Source organism: Somniosus microcephalus, chromosome 8 (genome assembly GCF_052327205.1).
Source record: "Somniosus microcephalus isolate GS21.2 chromosome 8, FLI_Smic_1.0, whole genome shotgun sequence".
Taxonomy (NCBI): domain Eukaryota; kingdom Metazoa; phylum Chordata; class Chondrichthyes; order Squaliformes; family Somniosidae; genus Somniosus; species Somniosus microcephalus.
Window position 1 is genome coordinate 112922018 of NC_140994.1, and position 21551 is coordinate 112943568.

Here is a 21551-nt window from a genome sequence, read left to right on the forward strand (position 1 = left end):
GCGTTGGGACCCGAATTACTGGGCCATTCGTGTAATCGATATCTCGGTATAATCGATATCTTGGTGTAATCGATAGTGTTGTGCAATTGATATATCCCTGCGTAATCGATATATCCCTGTATAATCGAAATATCCCTGTGTAATCGATATTTTCTTGTGCAATCGCTATATCCCTGTGTAATCGATAGATCCTTGTATAATTGATATATAATTGTGTAATCGATATATCCCTGTGTAATCACTATATCACTGTGTAATAGATATATCCTGTATAATCTATATATCCCTGTTCAATTGATATATCTCTGTGTAATCGATATCTCGTTGTAATCAATACATCCTTATGTAATTGATGTACTCCCGGGTAATCAATATCTCAGTGTAATCAATATATCTCTGTGTAATCGATATATCCCTGTCTAAACGATATACCTCTGTGTAATTGATATCTCAGTGCAATCAATATATCCCTGGGTAATCGACATATCCCTGTGAAATCGATAAATCTCTGTGTATATCCCTATTGTAATCGATATCTCAGTGTTATCGATATCCCTGTGTAATGGATATATCGCTGTGTAATTGCTATATCCCTGTGTAATTGCTATATCCCTGTGTAATCGATAAATCTCTGTATAGTCGATATATCCCTGTGTAATCGATATTTCACTGTGTAATCGCTATAACCCAGTGCAATCAATATATCTCTGTGTAATCGATATATCTCTGTGTAACCGATACTCGGTGTAATTGATATATCCCTCTGTAATCGATATCTTGGTGTATTCAATATCCCTGTGAAATTGAAATATCCCTGTGTAATCAATATATCCCTGTATAATCGAACTATCCCTATGTAATTGATATATACTTGTGTAATCAATACATGTCTGTGTAATCAATATATCCCTGTGTAATCACTATATCCCTGTGTAATCGCTAGGTCCCTGTGTAATCGATATATCCTTGTGTAATCGTTATATCCCTGCGTAATCGATATATCCCTGTGTAATAGATATATCCCTGTGTAATCGATATATCTCTGTGTAATCGATAGCGCTTTGCAATCGATATATCCCTGCGTAATCGATATCTCGGTGTAATTGATATCCCTTGGAAATCAATATCACTGTGTAATCAATATATCCCGGTGTAATAGATAAATCACTGTGTAATAGATATATCCCTGTGTAATCAATATATCCCTGTGTAATCGAAATATCCCTGTGAAATTGAAATATCCCTGTGTAATCAATATATCCCTGTATAATTGAAATATCCCTGTGTAATCGATAGATCCTTGTATAATCGATATATCCTTGTGTAATCGATATATCCCTGTTTAATCACAATATCCCTGTGTAATAGATATACCCTGTGTAATCTATATATCCCTGTTCAATCGATATATCTCTGTGTAATCGATATCTCGTTGTAATCGATACATCCATATGTAATCGATATACTCCCGGGTAATCGATATCTCAGTGTAATCGATATATCTCTGTGTAATCAATATATCCCTGTCTAAACGATATACCTCGGTGTAATTGATATCTCAGTGCAATCAATATATCCCTAGGTAATCGACATATTGCTGTGAAATCGATAAATCTCTGTGTAATCGATATCCCTGTCTAATTGATATATCCCTATGTAATCGATATCTCGGTGTTATCGATATCCCTGTGTAATGGATATATCGCTGTGTAATTGCTATATCCCTGTATAATTGCTACATCCCTGTGTAATTGAAAAATCTCTGTATAGTCAATATATCCCTGTGTAATCGATATATCACTGTGTAATCGCTATAACCCTGTGCAATCAATATATCTCTGTGTAATCGATATATCTCCGTGTAATCGATACTCGGTATAATCAATATATCCCTGTGTAATCAATATCTCAGTGTATTCGATATCCCTGTGAAATTGAAATATCCCTGTGTAAACGATATATCCCTGTATAATCGAAATATCCCTATGTAATCGATATATACTTGTGTAATCGCTACATGCCTGTGTAATCAATATATCCCTGTGTAATCGCTATATCCCTGTGTAATCGCTAGATCTCTGTGTAATCGATATATCCTTGTGTAATCGTTATATCCCTGCGTAATCGATATATCCCTGTGCAATAGATATATCCCTGTGTAATCGACATATCACTGTGTAATCGATATATCTCTGTGTGGTCGATATCTCGTTGTAATCGATACATCCTTGCGTAATTGATATACTCCCGGGTAATTGATATCTCAGTGTAATCGATATATCTCTGTGTAATCGATATATCCCTGTGTAATCGATATCTCGGTATATTCGAAATCCCTGTGAAATTGAAATATCCCTGTGTAATCGATATAGCCCTGTATAATCAAAATATCCCTATGTAATCGATATATACTTGTTCAATCGCTACATGCCTGTGTAATCAATATATCCCTGTGTAATCGCTATATCCCTGTGTAATCGCTAGATCCCTGTGTAATCAATATATCCTTGTGTAATCGTTATATCCCTGCATAATCGATATATCCCTGTGTAATCGATATCTCGGTGTAATCAATATCCCTGTGTAATCGATATACCTTTGTGTAATTGATATCTCGTTGCAATCTATACATCCTTGTGTAATTATAGAAGATAGGAGCAGGAGTAGGCCATTCGGCCCCTCGAGCCTGTACGACATTTAATGAGATCATAGCTAATCGATATACTCCTGGGTAATCGATATCCCTGTGTAATAGATATATCACTGTGTAATGGATATATCTCTGTGTAATCGCTATATCCCTGTGTAATCGATATATCTCTGTATAGTCAATATATCTCTGTGTAATTGATATATCCCTGTACAATTGATATATCTCTGTGTAATCGACATATCACTGTGAAATCGATTAATCCCTGTGTAATCGATATAGCCCTGTGTAATCAATATATCGCTTTGTAATCAATATATCCTTGTGTAATCGATATCTCAGTGTAATCGATATCTTGGTGTAATTGATATCGCTGTGCAATCAATATATCCCTGCGTAATCGATATCTATGTGTAATTCATATCCGTGGGAAATCAATATCATTGTGTATTCAATATATCCCAGTGTAATTGCTTTATCCCTGTGTAATCAATATATCCCTTTGTAATCGCTATATCCCGGTGTAAATGATAGAGCCCTGTGTAATCGATATATCACATTGTAATCAATATATCTCTGTGTAATCGATATATCACTGTGAAATCGATTAATCATTATGTAATCGATATATCCCTGTGTAATCAATATATTGCTGTGTAATCAATATATTGCTGCGTAATCAATACATACTCGTGTAATCAATATCTCGGTGTAATCCATATCTTGGTGTAATCGATATCGCTGTGCAATCGATATATACCTGTGTAATCGATATCTCGGTGTAATTGATATCCTTGGAAATGAATATCACTGTGTAATCAATATAACCCGGTGTAATCGCTAAATCCCTGTGTAATAGATATATCACTGTGTAATCGATATATCCCTGTGTAATCGACATACCGCTTTGTTTTTGATATATCCTTGTGTATTCGATATATCCCAGTGTAATCGATATCTCAGTGTATTCGACATCCCTGTGAAATTGAAATATCCCTGTGTAATCAATACATCCCTGTATAATCGAAATATCCCTGTGTAATCAATATATTCTTGTGTAATCGCTATGTCCCTGTGTAATCGATATATACTTGTATAATCGATATATCCCTGTGTAATCGATATATCCCTGTGTAATCGCTATATCCCTGTGTAATATATATATCCCTGTGTAATCTATATATCCCTGTGTAATCGATATATCTCTGTGTAATTGATAGCACGTTGTAATCGATACATCCTTATGTAATCGATATACTCCCGGGTAATTGATATCTCAGTGTAATCGATATATCCCTATGTAATTGATATCTCGGTGTTATCGATATCACTGTGTAATCGATTTTTCGCTCAGTAATTGCTATATCCTGTGTAACTGCTATACCCCTGTGTAATTGATATATCCCTGTATAGCCGATATATCCCTGTGTAATCGATATATTGCTGTGTAATCGCTATAACCCTGTGCAATCAATATGTCTCTGTGTAACCGATATATCTCTGTTTAATCGATATATCGCTGTGCAATCGATATATCTCTGTGTAATCGATATAACCCTGTGTAATCAATGTATTGCTGTGTAATCAATATATTGCTGTGTAATCATTGTATACTCGTGTAATCGCGATCTCGGTGTAATTGATATCCCTGGGAAACCAATATCACTGTGTAATCAATATATCCCTGTGTAATAGCTTTATCCCTGTGTAATCAATATATTCTGATATAATCGCTATATCCCTGTTTAATCGATATATCTCTGTGTTATAGATATCTTGTTGTAATCGATACATCCTTGTGTAATCGATATACTCCCAGGTAATTGATATCTCAGTGCAATCGATATATCTCTGTGCAATCGAAATAGCCCTGTGAAATCGATAAATCTCTGTGTAACCGATATCACTATGTAATCAATATATCCCTGTGTAATCAATATATCCCTGTGAAATCAATAAATCTCTGTGTAATCGATATCCCTGTGGAATCGATATATCCCGGTGTAATCGATATCACAGTATAATCAATATCCCTGTGTAATCGATATATCTGTGTAATCGATATATCCCTGTGTAATCGATATATCGCTTAGTAATGGATAAATCCCTGTGTAATTGCTATATCCCTGTGTAATCGCTATATCTCTGTTTTTTCGATATATCCCTGTGTAATCGATATATCTCTGTGTAATCGCTATATCCGATTAAGGATAGCATTCGACTAAAAACAAGGGCATATAAGGTAGCCAAATCTAGCGGGAGGATAGAGGATTGGGAAAACTTTAAAAGACAGCAAAAAGTAACATAAAGATTGATTAAGAAAGGGAAGATAGATTATGAAAGTAAATTAGCAAAAAATATAAAAACAGATAGTAAGAGTTTTTATAGTTATATAAAAAGAAAAAGAGAGGCTAAAGAAAATGTTGGTCCCTTAGAGGATGAGACCAGGAAATTAATGGTGGGAAATATGGAGATGGCAAAAACACTGAATGAATATTTTGTATCAGTCTTTACAGTAGAGGACACCAAGAATATCCCAACACTGGACAACAGGGGGCTATAGGGGGGGAGGAGCTAAACACGATCATAATCACTAAGGAAGTGGTACTCGGTAAAATAATGGGACTCAAGGCGGATAAATCACCTGGACCTGATGGCTTACATCCTAGGGTCTTGAGGGAAGTGACGGTAGGGATTGTGGATGCATTGGTAATAATTTTCCAAAACTCCCTGGAATCAGCAAAGGTCCCGGCAGACTGGAAAACTGCTAATGTAACGCCCTTATTTAAAAAGGGCAGTAGACAGAAGGCTGGAAACTATAGACCGGTTAGCCTAACATCTGTGGTCGGTAAAATATTGGAGTCCATTATTGAGGAGACAGTAACAGGACATTTGGATAATCATAATTTAATAGGACAAAGTCAGCATGGTTTTATGAAGGGGAAGTCATGTTTGACAAATTTGCTGGAGTTCTTTGAGGAAGTAACATATAGGGTGGATAAAGGGGAACCAGTGGACGTAGTTTATTTAGACTTCCAAAAGGCATTTGACAAGGTGCCACACAAAAGGTTATTGCTTAAGATAAAAAATCACAGGATTGGGGGTAATATTCTGGCATGGATAGAGGATTGGCTATGTAACAGAAAGCAGAGAGTTGGGATAAATGGTTCATTCTCAGACTGGCAATCAGTAACTAGTGGTGTTCCACAGGGGTCAGTGCTGGGTCCCCAACTCTTTACAATCTACATTAACGATTTGGAGGAGGGGACCGAGTGTAACATATCAAAGTTTGCAGATGATACTAAGATGGGAGGGAAAGTAGTGAGTGAGGAGGACATAAAAAACCTGCAAGGGGACATAGACAGGCTAAGTAAGTGGGCAGAGATTTGGCAGATGGAATACAATACTGGAAAGTGTGAGGTTATGCACTTTGGCAGGAAAAATCGTAGAGCAAGTTATTATCTTAATGGCAAGAAACTGGAAAGTACTGAAGTACAAAGGGATCTGGGGGTCCTGGTGCACGAAACTCAGAAGTTTAGTATGCCGGTGCAGCAAGTGATTAAGAAGGCCAATGGAATGTTGGCTTTCATTGCTAGGGTGATAGAATATAAAAATAGGGAGGTATTGCTTCAGTTGTACAAGGTATTGTGAGACCGCACCTGGAATACTGCATACAGTTTTGGTGTCCATACTTAAGAACAGACATACTTGCTCTCGAGTCAGTACAAAGAAGGTTCACTCGGTTAATCCCGGGGATGAGGGGATGGACATATGAGGAGAGGTTGAGTAGATTGGGACTCTACTCATTGGAGTTCAGAAGAATGAGAGGCGATCTTATTGAAACATATAAGGTTGTGAAGGGGTTGGATCGGTTGGATGCAGGGAGGATGTTCCTGATGATGGGTGAAACTAGAACTAGGGGGCATAGTCTTAGAATAAGGGGCTGCTCTTTCAAAACTGAGATGAGGAGGAACTACTTCACTCAGAGGGTGGTAGGTCCATGGAGTATGCTGCCCCAAAAAGCTGTAGAAGGTTCGGATCGGTCATGGCCATGTGGGTAGTGGAGCGGGCCCAGGGGCCATGTAGCTTGATCCTGCTCCTATTTCATGTGTCTAATTCTGTTAGATTCAGGAGATGGTTCAGTGATAGTAGATTGACGGTTAGGATCAGATCAGCCATGATCTTATTGAATGGCGGAGCAGGCTCGAGGGGCCGATTGGCCTACTCCTGCTCCTATTTCTTATGTTCTTATGTTCTTATCCCTGTGTAATCGATATATCTCTGTGTAATCAATATCTCGTTGTAATCGATACATCCTTATGTAATCGATATACTCCCAGGTAATTGATATCTCAGTGTAATCGATATATCTCTGTGTAATCGATATACCCCTGTCTAAACGATATATCTCTGTGTAATTGATATCTCAGTGTAATCAATATATCCCTGTGTAATCGACATAGCCCTGTGAAATCAATAAATCTCTGTGTTATCGATATCCCTCTGTAATCGATATATCACTATGTATTCGATATCTCGGTGTTATCGATATCAATGTGTAATGGATTTTTCACTGTGTAATTGCTATATCCCTGTTTAATTGCTATATCCCTGTGTAATCGATATATCCCTGTATAGCTGATATATCCCTGTGTAATCGATATATCACTGTGTAATCGCTATAATCCTGTGCAATCAATATGTCTCTGTGTAATCGATATATCTCTCTGTAATCGATATAACCCTGTGTAATCAATATATTGCTGTGTAATCATTATATACTCGTGTAATCAATATCTCGGTGTAATCGATATCTTTGTGTAATCGATACATCCTTGTGCAATTGATATATTCCTGTATAATCACTATATCACTTTGTATTCGATATATCCCTGTGTAATCGCTTTATCCCTGTGTAATCAATATATCCCTTTGTAATCGCTATATCCCGGTGTAATCGATATATCCCTGTGTAATCGATATATCCCTTTGTAATCGATATATCCCTGTGTAGTCGAAATATCCCTGTCTAAACTATATATCTCTGTGTAATTGATATCTCAGTGTAATTGGCATATCCCTATGCAATTGTTAACTTTGTCTAATCAAAATATCCCTGTGCAATTGATATCTCAGTGTAATCGGCATATCCCTATGTAAGCAACATATCCCTGTGAAATCGATAAATCTCTGTGTAACTGATATCCCTGTGTAAGCAATATATGCCTGTGTAATCTATATATCCCTGTGAAATCGCTAAATCTCTGTGCAATCGATGTCCCTGTGTAATCGAAATATCGCTTTGTAATGGATATATCCCAGTGTAATTGCTATATCCCTGTGTAATCGATGTACCTCTGTATAGACGATATATCTCTGTGTAATCAATATATCGCTGCGAAATCACTAAATCCCTGTTCAATCGATATATCTCTGTGTAATCGATATAGCGCTGTGAAATCGATTACTTCCTGTGTAATCGATATATCCCTGTGCAATCAATATATTGCTGTGTAATCAATATATATTTGTGTACTCGATATCTCGGTGTAATCGATATCTTGGTGTAAACGATATTGCTGTGCAATCGATATATCCCTGCGTAATCGATATCTCGGTGTAATTGATATCCCTGGGAAATCAATATCGCTGTGTATTCGATATATCCCTGTGTAATCGCTATTTCCCTATATAATAGATATATCACTGTGTAATTGATATATCCCTGTGTAATTGATATATCTCTGTGTAATCGATATCTCGTTGTAATCGATACATCCTTGTTTAGTCGATATACTCCCGGGTAATCGATACCTCAGTTTAATCGATATATCTCTGTGCAATCGATATATCCCTGTGAAATCGATAAATCTCTGTGTAACCGATATTTCTATGTAATCAATGTAGCCCTGTATAATCGATATATCCCTGTGAAATCGATAAATCTCTGTTTAATCGATATCCCTGTGTAATCGATATATCCCTGTGTAATCGATGTCTCAGTGTAATCGATATCCCTGTGTAATCGATATATCGCTGTGTAATGGATATATCCCTGTGTAATTGATATATCCCTGTGTAATTGATATATCTCTGTGTAATCGATATATCTCTGTGCAATCGATATATCTCTGTGTAATCGATATAACCCTGTGTAATCAATATATTGCTGTGTAATCAATATATTGCTGTGTAATCAATATATACTCGTAAAATCGATATCTTTGTGTAATTGATATCGCTGTGCAATCGATATATCCCTGCATAATCGATATCTCGGTGTAATTGATATCCCTGGGTAATCAATATCACTGTGTATTCAATATATCCTTGTGTAATCGCTTTACCCTGTTTAATCAATATATCCTGATATAATCGCTATATCCCTGTGTAATCGATATATCTCTGTGTAATCGATATCTCATTGTAATCGATACATCCTTGTGTAATCGATATACTCCCGGGTAATAGATATCTCATTGTAATCGATATATCTCTGTGCAATCGAAATATCCCTGTGAAATCGATAAATCTCTATGTAACCGATATCACTATGTAATCAATTTATCCCTGTGTAGTCGATATATCCCTGTGAAATTGATAAATCTCTGTGTAATCGATATCCCTATGGAATCGATATATCCCTGTGTAATCGATATCACGGTATAATCGATATCCCTGTGTAATCGAAATGTCGCTGTGTAATGGATGTATCCCTGTGTAATCGCTGTACCCCTGTGTAATCGATATATATCTGTGTAATCAATATATCCCTGTGTAATTGACATCTCAGTGTAATCGGCACATCACTGTGTAATCGACATATCCCTGTGAAATCGATATATCGGTTTGCAAAGGATAAATCCCTGTGTAATTGCTATATCCCTGTGTAATCGATATATCTCGATTTTTTTCGATATATCCCTGTGTAATCAATATATCCCTGTGTAATCGATATATCCCTGTGTAATCGCTATATCCCTGTGTAATAGATATATCTCTGTGTAATCTATATATCCCTGTGTAATCGATATATCTCTGTGTAATCAATATCTTGTTGAAATCGATACATCCTTATGTAATCGATATACTCCCATGTAATCGATATCTCAGTGTAATCGATATATCTCTGTGTAATCGATATATCCCTGTCTAAACGATATATCTCTGTGTAATTGATATCTCAGTGTAATCAATATATCCCTGTGTAATCGACATATCGCTGTGAAATCGATAAATCTCTGTGTTATCAATATCCCTGTGTAATCGATATACCACTATGTAATCGATATCTCGGTGTTATCAATATCACTGTGTGATGGATTTTTCGCTGTGTAATTGCAATATCCCTCTTTAATTGCTATATCCCTGTGTAATCGATATATCCCTGTATAGCCGATATATCCCTGTGTAATCGATATATCACTGTGTAATCGCTATAAGACTGTGCAATCAATATGTCTCTGTGTAATCGATATATCTCTGTGTAATCGATATATCTCTGTGCAATTGATATATCTCTGTGTAATCGATATAACCCTGTGTAATCAATATATTGCTGTGTAATCATTATATACTCGTGTAATCGATATCTCGGTGTAATCGATATCTTTGTGTAATCGATACATCCTGGTGCAATTGATATATTCCTGTATAATCACTATATCACTTTGTATTCGATGTATCCCTGTGCAATCGCTTTATCCCTGTGTAATCACTATATCACTTGGTATTCGATATATTCCTGTGTAATCGATATATCCCTTTGTAATCGATATATCCCTGCGTAATCGAAATAGCCCTGTCTATATGATATATCTCTGTGTAATTGATATTTCAGTGTAATTGGCATATGCCTGTATAATTGATATCTATGTCTAATCGATATATCCCTGTGCAATTGATATCTCAGTATAATCAGCATATCCCTATGTAATCGACATATCCCAGTGAAATCGATAAATCTCTGTGCAACCGATATCCCTGTGTAAGCAATATATGCCTGTTTAATCGATATATCCCTGTGAAATCGCTAAATCTCTGTGCAATCGATGTCCCTGAGTAATCGAAATATCGCTTTGTAACGGATATATCCCAGTGTAATTGCTATATCCCTGTTTAATCGATGTACCTCTGTATAGTCGATATACCTCTGTGTAATCAATATATCGCTGCGTAATCACTATATCCCTGTTCAATCGATATATCTCTGTGTAATCAATATATCGCTGTGAAATCGATTACTTCCTGTGTAATCGATATATCACTGTGTAATCAATATATTGCTGTGGAATCAATATATATTTGTGTATTCGATATCTCGGTGTAATCGATATCTTGGTGTAATCGATATCGCTGTGCAATCGATATATCCCTGCGTAATCGATATCTCGGTGTAATTGATATCCCTGGGAAATCAATATCGCTGTGTATTCGATATATCCCTGTGTAATAGATATATCACTGTGTAATCGATATATCCCTGTGTAATTGATATATCTCTGTATAATCAATATCTCGTTGTAATCGATACATCCTTGTTTAATCGATATACTCCTGGGTAATTGATATCTCAGTATAATCGATATATCTCTGTGCAATCGATATATCCCTGTGAAATCGATAAATCTCTGTGTAACCGATGTTTCTATGTAATCAATGTAGCCCAGTATAATCGATATATCCCTGTGAAATTGATAAATCTCTGTTTAATCGATATCCCTGTGTAATCGATATATCCCTGTGTAATCGATATCTCAGTGTAATCGATATCACTGTGTAATCGCTATATCCCTGTGTAATATATATATCCCTGTGTAATCTATATATCCCTGTGTAATCGATATATCTCTGTGTAATTGATATCACGTTGTAATCGATACATCCTTATGTAATCGATATACTCCCGGGTAATTGATATCTCAGTGTAATCGATATATCCCTATGTAATCGATATCTCGGTGTTATCGATATCACTGTGTAATCGATTTTTCGCTCAGTAATTGCTATATCCGATTTAACTGCTATACCCCTGTGTAATTGATATATCCCTGTATAGCCGCATATATCCCTGTGTAATCGATATATTGCTGTGTAATCGCTATAACCCTGTGCAATCAATATGTCTCTGTGTAATCGATATATCTCTGTGTAATCGATTTATCTCTGTGCAATCGATATAGCCCTGTGTAATCGATATAACCCTGTGTAATGAATATATTGCTGTGTAATCAATATATACTCGTTTAATCGATATCTTGGTGTAATTGATATCCCTGGGAAACCAATATCACTGTGTATTCGACATATCCCTGTGTAATCGCTTTATCCCTGTGTAATCAATATATCCTGATATAATCGCTATATCCCTTTTAATCGATATATCTCTGTGTAATCGATATCTCGTTGTAATCGATACATCCTTGTGTAATCGATATACTCCCGGGTAATTGATATCTCAGTGTAATCGATATATCTCTGTGCAATCGAAATATCCCTGTGAAATCGATAAATCTCTGTGTAACCAATATCACTATGTAATCAATATATCCCTGTGTAATCGATATATCCCTGTGAAATCGTTAAATCTCTGTGTAACCGATATCACTATGTAATCAATATATCCCTGTGTAATCGATATATCCCTGTGAAATCGATATATCCCTGTGCAATTGATATCACGGTATAATCGATATCCCTGTGTAATCGATATATCGCTGTGTAATGGATATATCACTGTGTAATTCATATATCCCTGTGTAATCGATATATCTGTGTAATCGATATATCCCTGTTTAATCGCTATGTCACTGTGTAATCGCTATATCCCTGTGTAATCGATATATTTCTGTGTAATCAATATATCCCTGTGTAATTGATATCTCAGTGTAATCGGCACATCACTGTATAATCGACATATCCCTGTGAAATCGATATATCCCTGTCTAAACGATATATCTCTGTGTAATTGATATCTCAGTGTAATCAGCATATCACTGTTTAATCGACATATCCCTGTGAAATCGATAAATCTCTGTGTAATCGATATCCCTGTGTAATCAATATATCCCTGTGTAATCGATATCACAGTGTAATCGATATCCCTGTGTAATCGATGTATCGCTTAGTAATGGATAAATCCCTGTGTAATTGCTATATCCCTGTGTAATCGCTATATCCCTGTGTAATCGATACATATCTGTGTAATCAATATATCCCTGTGTAATTGATATCTCAGTGTAATTGGCACATCACTGTGTAATCGACATATCCCTGTGAAATCGATATATCCCTGTCTAAACGATATATCCCTGTGTAATTGATATCTCAGTGTAATCGGCATATCACTGTTTAATCGACATATCACTGTGAAATCGATAAATCTCTGTGTAATCGATATCTCAGTGTAATCGATATCCCTGTGTAATCGATATATCGCTTTGTAATGGATAAATCCCTGTGTAATTGCTATATCCCTGTGTAATCGATATATCTCTGTTTTTTCGATATTTCCCTGTGTAATCGATATATCCCTGTGTAATCGCAATATCCCTGTGTAATCTAAATATCCCTGTGTAATCGATATATCACTTTGTAATGGATAAATCCCTGTGTAATTGCTATATCCCTGTGTAATCGATATATCTCTGTTTTTTCGATATATCCCTGTGTAATTGATATATCCCTGTGTAATCGCAATATCCCTGTGTAATAGATATATCTCTGTGTAATCTAAATATCCCTGTGTAATCGATATATCTCTGTGTAATCAATATCTCGTTGTAATCGATACATCCTTATGTAATCGATATACTCCCATGTAATCGATATCTCAGTGTAATCGATATATCTCTGTGTAATCGATATATCCCTGTCTAAACGATATATCTCTGTGTAATTGATATCTCAGTGTAATCAATATATCCCTGTGTAATCGACATATCCCTGTGAAATTGATAAATCTCTGTGTTATCGATATCCCTGTGCAATCGATATATCACTATGTAATCGATATCTCGGTGTTATCGATATCACTGTGAAATTGATTTTTCGCTGTGTAATTGCTATATCCCTGTTTAATTGCTATATCCCTGTGTAATCTATATATCCCTGTATAGCCGATATATCCCTGTGTAATCGATATATTGCTGTGTAATCGCTATAACCCTGTGCAATCAATATGTCTCTGTGTAATCGATATATCTCTGTGCAAACGATATATCTCTGTGTAATCGATATAACCCTGTATAATCAATATATTGCTGTGTAATCATTATATACTCTTGTAATCGATATCTCGGTGTAATCGATATCTTTGTGTAATCAATACATCCTTGTGCAATTGATATATTCCTGTATAATCACTTTATCACTTTGTATTCGATATATCCCTGTGTAATCGCTTTATCCCTGTGTAATCAATATATCCCTTTGTAATTGCTATATCCCAGTGTAATCGATATATCCCTGTGTAATCGATATATCCCTTTGTAATCGATATATCCCTGTGTAATCGAAATATCCCTGTCTAAACGATATATCTCTGTGTAATTGATATCTCATAGTAATTGGCATATCCCTAGGTAATTGATATCTATGTCTAATCGAAATATCCCTGTGTAATTGATATCTCAGTGTAATCGGCATATCCCTATGTAATCGACATATCCCTGTGAAATCGATAAATCTCTGTGTAACTGATATCCCTGTGTAAGCAATATATGCCTGTGCAACCTACATATCCCTGTGAAATCGCTAAATCTCTGTGCAATCGATGTCCCTGTGTAATCGAAATATCGCTTTGTAATGGATATATCCCAGTGTAATTGCTATATCCCTGTGTAATCGATGTACCTCTGTATAGTCGATATATCTCTGTGTAATCAATATATCACTGCGAAATCACTAAATCCCTGTTCAATCGATATATCTCTGTGTAATCGATATAGCACTGTGAAATCGATTACTTCCTGTGTAATCGATATATCCCTGTGCAATCAATATATTGCTGTGTAATCAATATATATTTGTGTACTCGATATCTCGGTGTAATCGATATCTTGGTGTAAACGATATTGCTGTGCAATCGATATATCCCTGCGTAATCGATATCTCGGTGTAATTGATATCCCTGGGAAATCAATATCGCTGTGTATTCGATATATCCCTGTGTAATCGCTATTTCCCTATTTAATAGATATATCACTGTGTAATTAATATATCCCTGTGTAATTGATATATCACTGTGTAATCGATATCTCGTTGTAATCGATACATCCTTGTTTAATCGATATACCCCCGGGTAATCGATACCTCAGTTTAATCGATATATCTCTGTGCAATCGATATATCCCTGTGAAATCGATAAATCTCTGTGTAACCGATATTTCTATGTAATCAATGTAGCCCTGTGTAATCGATATATCCCTGTGAAATCGATAAATCTCTGTTTAATCGATATCCCTGTGTAATCGATATATCCCTGTGTAATCGATGTCTCGGTGTAATCGATATCCCTGTGTAATCGATATATCGCTGTGTAATGGATATATCCCTGTGTAATTGATATATCTCTGTGTAATCGATATATCTCTGTGCAATCGATATATCTCTGTGTAATCAATATATTGCTGTGTAATCAATATATTGCTGTGTAATCAATATATACTCATATAATCAATATCTTTGTGTAAATGATATCGCTGTGCAATCGATATATCCCTGCATAATCGATATCTCGGTGTAATTGATATCCCTGGGCAATCAATATCACTGTGTATTCAATATATCCTTGTGTAATCGCTTTATCCATGTTTAATCAATATATCCTGATATAATCGCTATATCCCTGTGTAATCGATATATCTCTGTGTAATCGATATCTCATTGTAATCGATACATCCTTGTGTAATCGATATACTCCCGGGTAATAGATATCTCATTGTAATCGATATATCTCTGTGCAATCGAAATATCCCTGTGAAATCGATAAATCTCTATGTAACCGATATCACTATGTAATCAATTTATCCCTGTGTAATCGATATATCCCTGTGAAATCGCTAAATCTCTGTGTAATCGATATCCCTATGGAATCGATATATCCCTGTGTAATCGATATCACGGTATAATCGATATCCCTGTGTAATCGCTATGTCGCTGTGTAATGGATATATCCCTGTGTAATCGCTGTATCCCTGTGTAATCGATATATATCTGTGTAATCAATATATCCCTGTGTAACTGTCATCTCAGTGTAATCGGCACATCACTGTGTAATCGACATATCCCTGTGAAATCGATATATCGGTTTGCAATGGATAAATCCCTGTGTAATTGCTATATCCCTGTGTAATCGATATATCTCGATTTTTTCGATATATCCCTGTGTAATCGATATATCCCTGTGTAATCGCTATATCCCTGTGTAATAGATATATCTCTGTGTAATCTATATATCCCTGTGTAATCGATATATCTCTGTGTAATCAATATCTTGTTGAAATCGATACATCCTTATGTAATCGATATACTCCCATGTAATCGATATCTCAGTGTAATCGATATATCTCTGTGTAATCGATATATCCCTGTCTAAACGATATATCTCTGTGTAATTGATATCTCAGTGTAATCAATATATCCCTGTGTAATCGACATATCGCTGTGAAATCGATAAATCTCTGTGTTATCAATATCCCTGTGTAATCGATATACCACTATGTAATCGATATCTCGGTGTTATCAATATCACTGTGTAATGGATTTTTCGCTGTGTAATTGCAATATCCCTGTTTAATTGCTATATCCCTGTGTAATCGATATATCCCTGTATAGCCGATATATCCCTGTGTAATCGATATATCACTGTGTAATCGCTATAAGACTGTGCAATCAATATGTCTCTGTGTAATCGATATATCTCTGTGTAATCGATATATCTCTGTGCAATCGATATATCTCTGTGTAATCGATATAACCCTGTGTAATCAATGTATTGCTGTGTAATCATTATATACTCGTGTAATCGATATCTCGGTGTAATCGATATCTTTGTGTAATCGATACATCCAGGTGCAATTGATATATTCCTGTATAATCACTATATCACTTTGTATTCGATGTATCCCTGTGCAATCGCTTTATCCTTGTGTAATCACTATATCACTTGGTATTCGATATATCCCTGTGTAATCGATATATCCCTTTGTAATCGATATATCCCTGCGTAATCGAAATATCCCTGTCTATATGATATATCTCTGTGTAATTGATATCTCAGTGTAATTGGCATATGCCTGTATAATTGATATCTATGTCTAATCGATATATCCCTGTGCAATTGTTATCTCAGTATAATCGGCATATCCCTATGTAATCGACATATCCCAGTGAAATCGATAAATCTCTGTGTAACCGATATCCCTGTGTAAGCAATATATGCCTGTGTAATCGATATATCCCTGTGAAATCGCTAAATCTCTGTGCAATCGATGTCCCTGAGTAATCGAAATATCGCTTTGTAATGGATATATCCCAGTGTAATTGCTATATCCCTGTTTAATCGATGTACCTCTGTATAGTCGATATACCTCTGTGTAATCAATATATCGCTGCGTAATCACTATATCCCTGTTCAATCGATATATCTCTGTGTAATCAATATATCGCTGTGAAATCGATTACTTCCTGTGTAATCGATATATCACTGTGTAATCAATATATTGCTGTGGAATCAATAAATATTTGTGTATTCGATATCTCGGTGTAATCGATATCTTGGTGTAATCGATATCGCTGTGCAATCGATATATCCCTGCGTAATCGATATCTCGGTGTAATTGATATCCCTGGGAAATCAATATCGCTGTGTATTCGATATATCCCTGTGTAATAGATATATCACTGTGTAATCGATATATCCCTGTGTAATTGATATATCTCTGTATAATCAATATCTCGTTGTAATCGATACATCCTTGTTTAATCGATATACTCCCGGGTAATCGATATCTCAGTATAATCGATATATCTCTGTGCAATCGATATATCCCTGTGAAATCGATAAATCTCTGTGTAACCGATGTTTCTATGTAATCAATGTAGCCCAGTGTAATCGATATATCCCTGTGAAATTGATAAATCTCTGTTTAATCGATATCCCTGTGTAATCGATATATCCCTGTGTAATCGATATCTCAGTGTAATCGATATCCCTGTGTAATCGCTATATCCCTGTGTAATATATATATCCCTGTGTAATCTATATATCCCTGTGTAATCGATATATCTCTGTGTAATTGATATCACGTTGTAATCGATACATCCTTATGTAATCGATATACTCCCGGGTAATTGATATCTCAGTGTAATCGATATATCCCTATGTAATCGATATCTCGGTGTTATCGATATCACTGTGTAATCGATTTTTCGCTCAGTAATTGCTATATCCGATTTAACTGCTATACCCCTGTGTAATTGATATATCCCTGTATAGCCGCATATATCCCTGTGTAATCGATATATTGCTGTGTAATCGCTATAACCCTGTGCAATCAATATGTCTCTGTGTAATCGATATATCTCTGTGTAATCGATTTATCTCTGTGCAATCGATATAGCCCTGTGTAATCGATATAACCCTGTATAATGAATATATTGCTGTGTAATCAATATATACTCGTTTAATCGATATCTTGGTGTAATTGATATCCCTGGGAAACCAATATCACTGTGTATTCGACATATCCCTGTGTAATCGCTTTATCCCTGTGTAATCAATATATCCTGATATAATCGCTATATCCCTTTTAATCGATATATCTCTGTGTAATCGATATCTCGTTGTAATCGATACATCCTTGTGTAATCGATATACTCCCGGGTCATTGATATCTCAGTGTAATCGATATATCTCTGTGCAATCGAAATATCCCTGTGAAATCGATAAATCTCTGTGTAACCAATATCACTATGTAATCAATATATCCCTGTGTAATCGATATATCCCTGTGCAATTGATATCACGGTATAATCGATATCCCTGTGTAATCGATATATCGCTGTGTAATGGATATATCACTGTGTAATTCATATATCCCTGTGTAATCGATATATCTGTGTAATCGATATATCCCTGTTTAATCGCTATGTCACTGTGTAATCGCTATATCCCTGTGTAATCGATATATTTCTGTGTAATCAATATATCCCTGTGTAATTGATATCTCAGTGTAATCGGCACATCACTGTATAATCGACATATCCCTGTGAAATCGATATATCCCTGTCTAAACGATATATCTCTGTGTAATTGATATCTCAGTGTAATCAGCATATCACTGTTTAATCGACATATCCCTGTGAAATCGATAAATCTCTGTGTAATCGATATCCCTGTGTAATCAATATATCCCTGTGTAATCGATATCACAGTGTAATCGATATCCCTGTGTAATCGATGTATCGCTTAGTAATGGATAAATCCCTGTGTAATTGCTATATCCCTGTGTAATCGCTATATCCCTGTGTAATCGATACATATCTGTGTAATCAATATATCCCTGTGTAATTGATATCTCAGTGTAATTGGCACATCACTGTGTAATCGACATATCCCTGTGAAATCGATATATCCCTGTCTAAACGATATATCCCTGTGTAATTGATATCTCAGTGTAATCGGCATATCACTGTTTAATCGACATATCACTGTGAAATCGATAAATCTCTGTGTAATCGATATCTCAGTGTAATCGATATCCCTGTGTAATCGATATATCGCTTTGTAATGGATAAATCCCTGTGTAATTGCTATATCCCTGTGTAATCGATATATCTCTGTTTCTTCGATATTTCCCTGTGTAATCGATATATCCCTGTGTAATCGCAATATCCCTGTGTAATCTAAATATCCCTGTGTAATCGATATATCTCTGTGTAATCAATATCTCGTTGTAATCGATACATCCTTATGTAATCGATATACTCCCATGTAATCGATATCTCAGTGTAATCGATATATCTCTGTGTAATCGATATATCCCTGTCTAAACGATATATCTCTGTGTAATTGATATCTCAGTGTAATCAATATATCCCTGTATAGCCGATATATCCCTGTGTAATCGATATATTGCTGTGTAATCGCTATACCCCTGTGCCATCAATAGGTCTCTGTGTAATCGATATATCTCTGTGTAATCGATATATCTCTGTGCAATCGATATATCTCTGTGTAATCGATATAACCCTGTATAATCAATATATTGCTGTGTAATCATTATATACTCTTGTAATCGATATCTCGGTGTAATCGATATCTTTGTGTAATCAATACATCCTTGTGCAATTGATATATTCCTGTATAATCACTTTATCACTTTGTATTCGATATATCCCTGTGTAATCGCTTTATCCCTGTGTAATCAATATATCCCTTTGTAATTGCTATATCCCAGTGTAATCGATATATCCCTGTGTAATCGATATATCCCTTTGTAATCGATATATCCCTGTGTAATCGAAATATCCCTGTCTAAACGATATATCTCTGTGTAATTGATATCTCATAGTAATTGGCATATCCCTAGGTAATTGATATCTATGTCTAATCGAAATATCCCTGTGTAATTGATATCTCAGTGTAATCGGCATATCCCTGTGCAACCTACATATCCCTGTGAAATCGCTAAATCTCTGTGCAATCGATGTCCCTGAGTAATCGAAATATCGCTTTGTAATGGATATATCCCAGTGTAATTGCTATATCCCTGTTTAATCGATGTACCTCTGTATAGTCGATATACCTCTGTGTAATCAATATATCGCTGCGTAATCACTATATCCCTGTTCAATCGATATATCTCTGTGTAATCAATATATCGCTGTGAAATCGATTACTTCCTGTGTAATCGATATATCACTGTGTAATCAATATATTGCTGTGGAATCAATAAATATTTGTGTATTCGATATCTCGGTGTAATCGATATCTTGGTGTAATCGATATCGCTGTGCAATCGATATATCCCTGCGTAATCGATATCTCGGTGTAATTGATATCCCTGGGAAATCAATATCGCTGTGTATTCGATATATCCCTGTGTAACAGATATATCACTGTGTAATCGATATATCCCTGTGTAATTGAAATATCTCTGTATAATCAAAATCTCGTTGTAATCGATACATCCTTGTTTAATCGATATACTCCCGGGTAATCGATATCTCAGTTTAATCGATATATCTCTGTGCAATTGATATATCCCTGTGAAATCGATAAATCTCTGTGTAACCGATATTTCTATGTAATCAATGTAGCCCTGTGTAATCGATATATCCCTGTGTAATTGATATCTCAGTGTAATCGGCACATCACTGTATAATCGACATATCCCTGTGAAATCGATATATCCCTGTCTAAACGATATATCTCTGTGTAATTGATATCTCAGTGTAATCAGCATATCACTGTTTAATCGACATATCCCTGTGAAATCGATAAATCTGTGTAATCGACATCCCTGTGTAATCAATATATCCCTGTGTAATCGATATCACAGTGTAATCGATATCCCTGTGTAATCAATATATCACTTAGTAATGGATAAATCCCTGTGTAATTGCTATATCCCTGTGTAATCGATATATCTCTGTTTTTTCGATATATCCCTGTGTAATCGATATATCCCTGTGTAATCGCAATATCCCTGTGTAATAGATATATCTCTGTGTAATCTAAATATCCCTGTGTAATCGATATATCTCTGTGTAATCAATATCTCGTTGTAATCGATACATGCTTATGTAATCGATATACTCCCATGTAATCGATATCTCAGTGTAATCGATATATCTCTGTGTAATCGATATATCCCTGTCTAAATGATATAGCTCT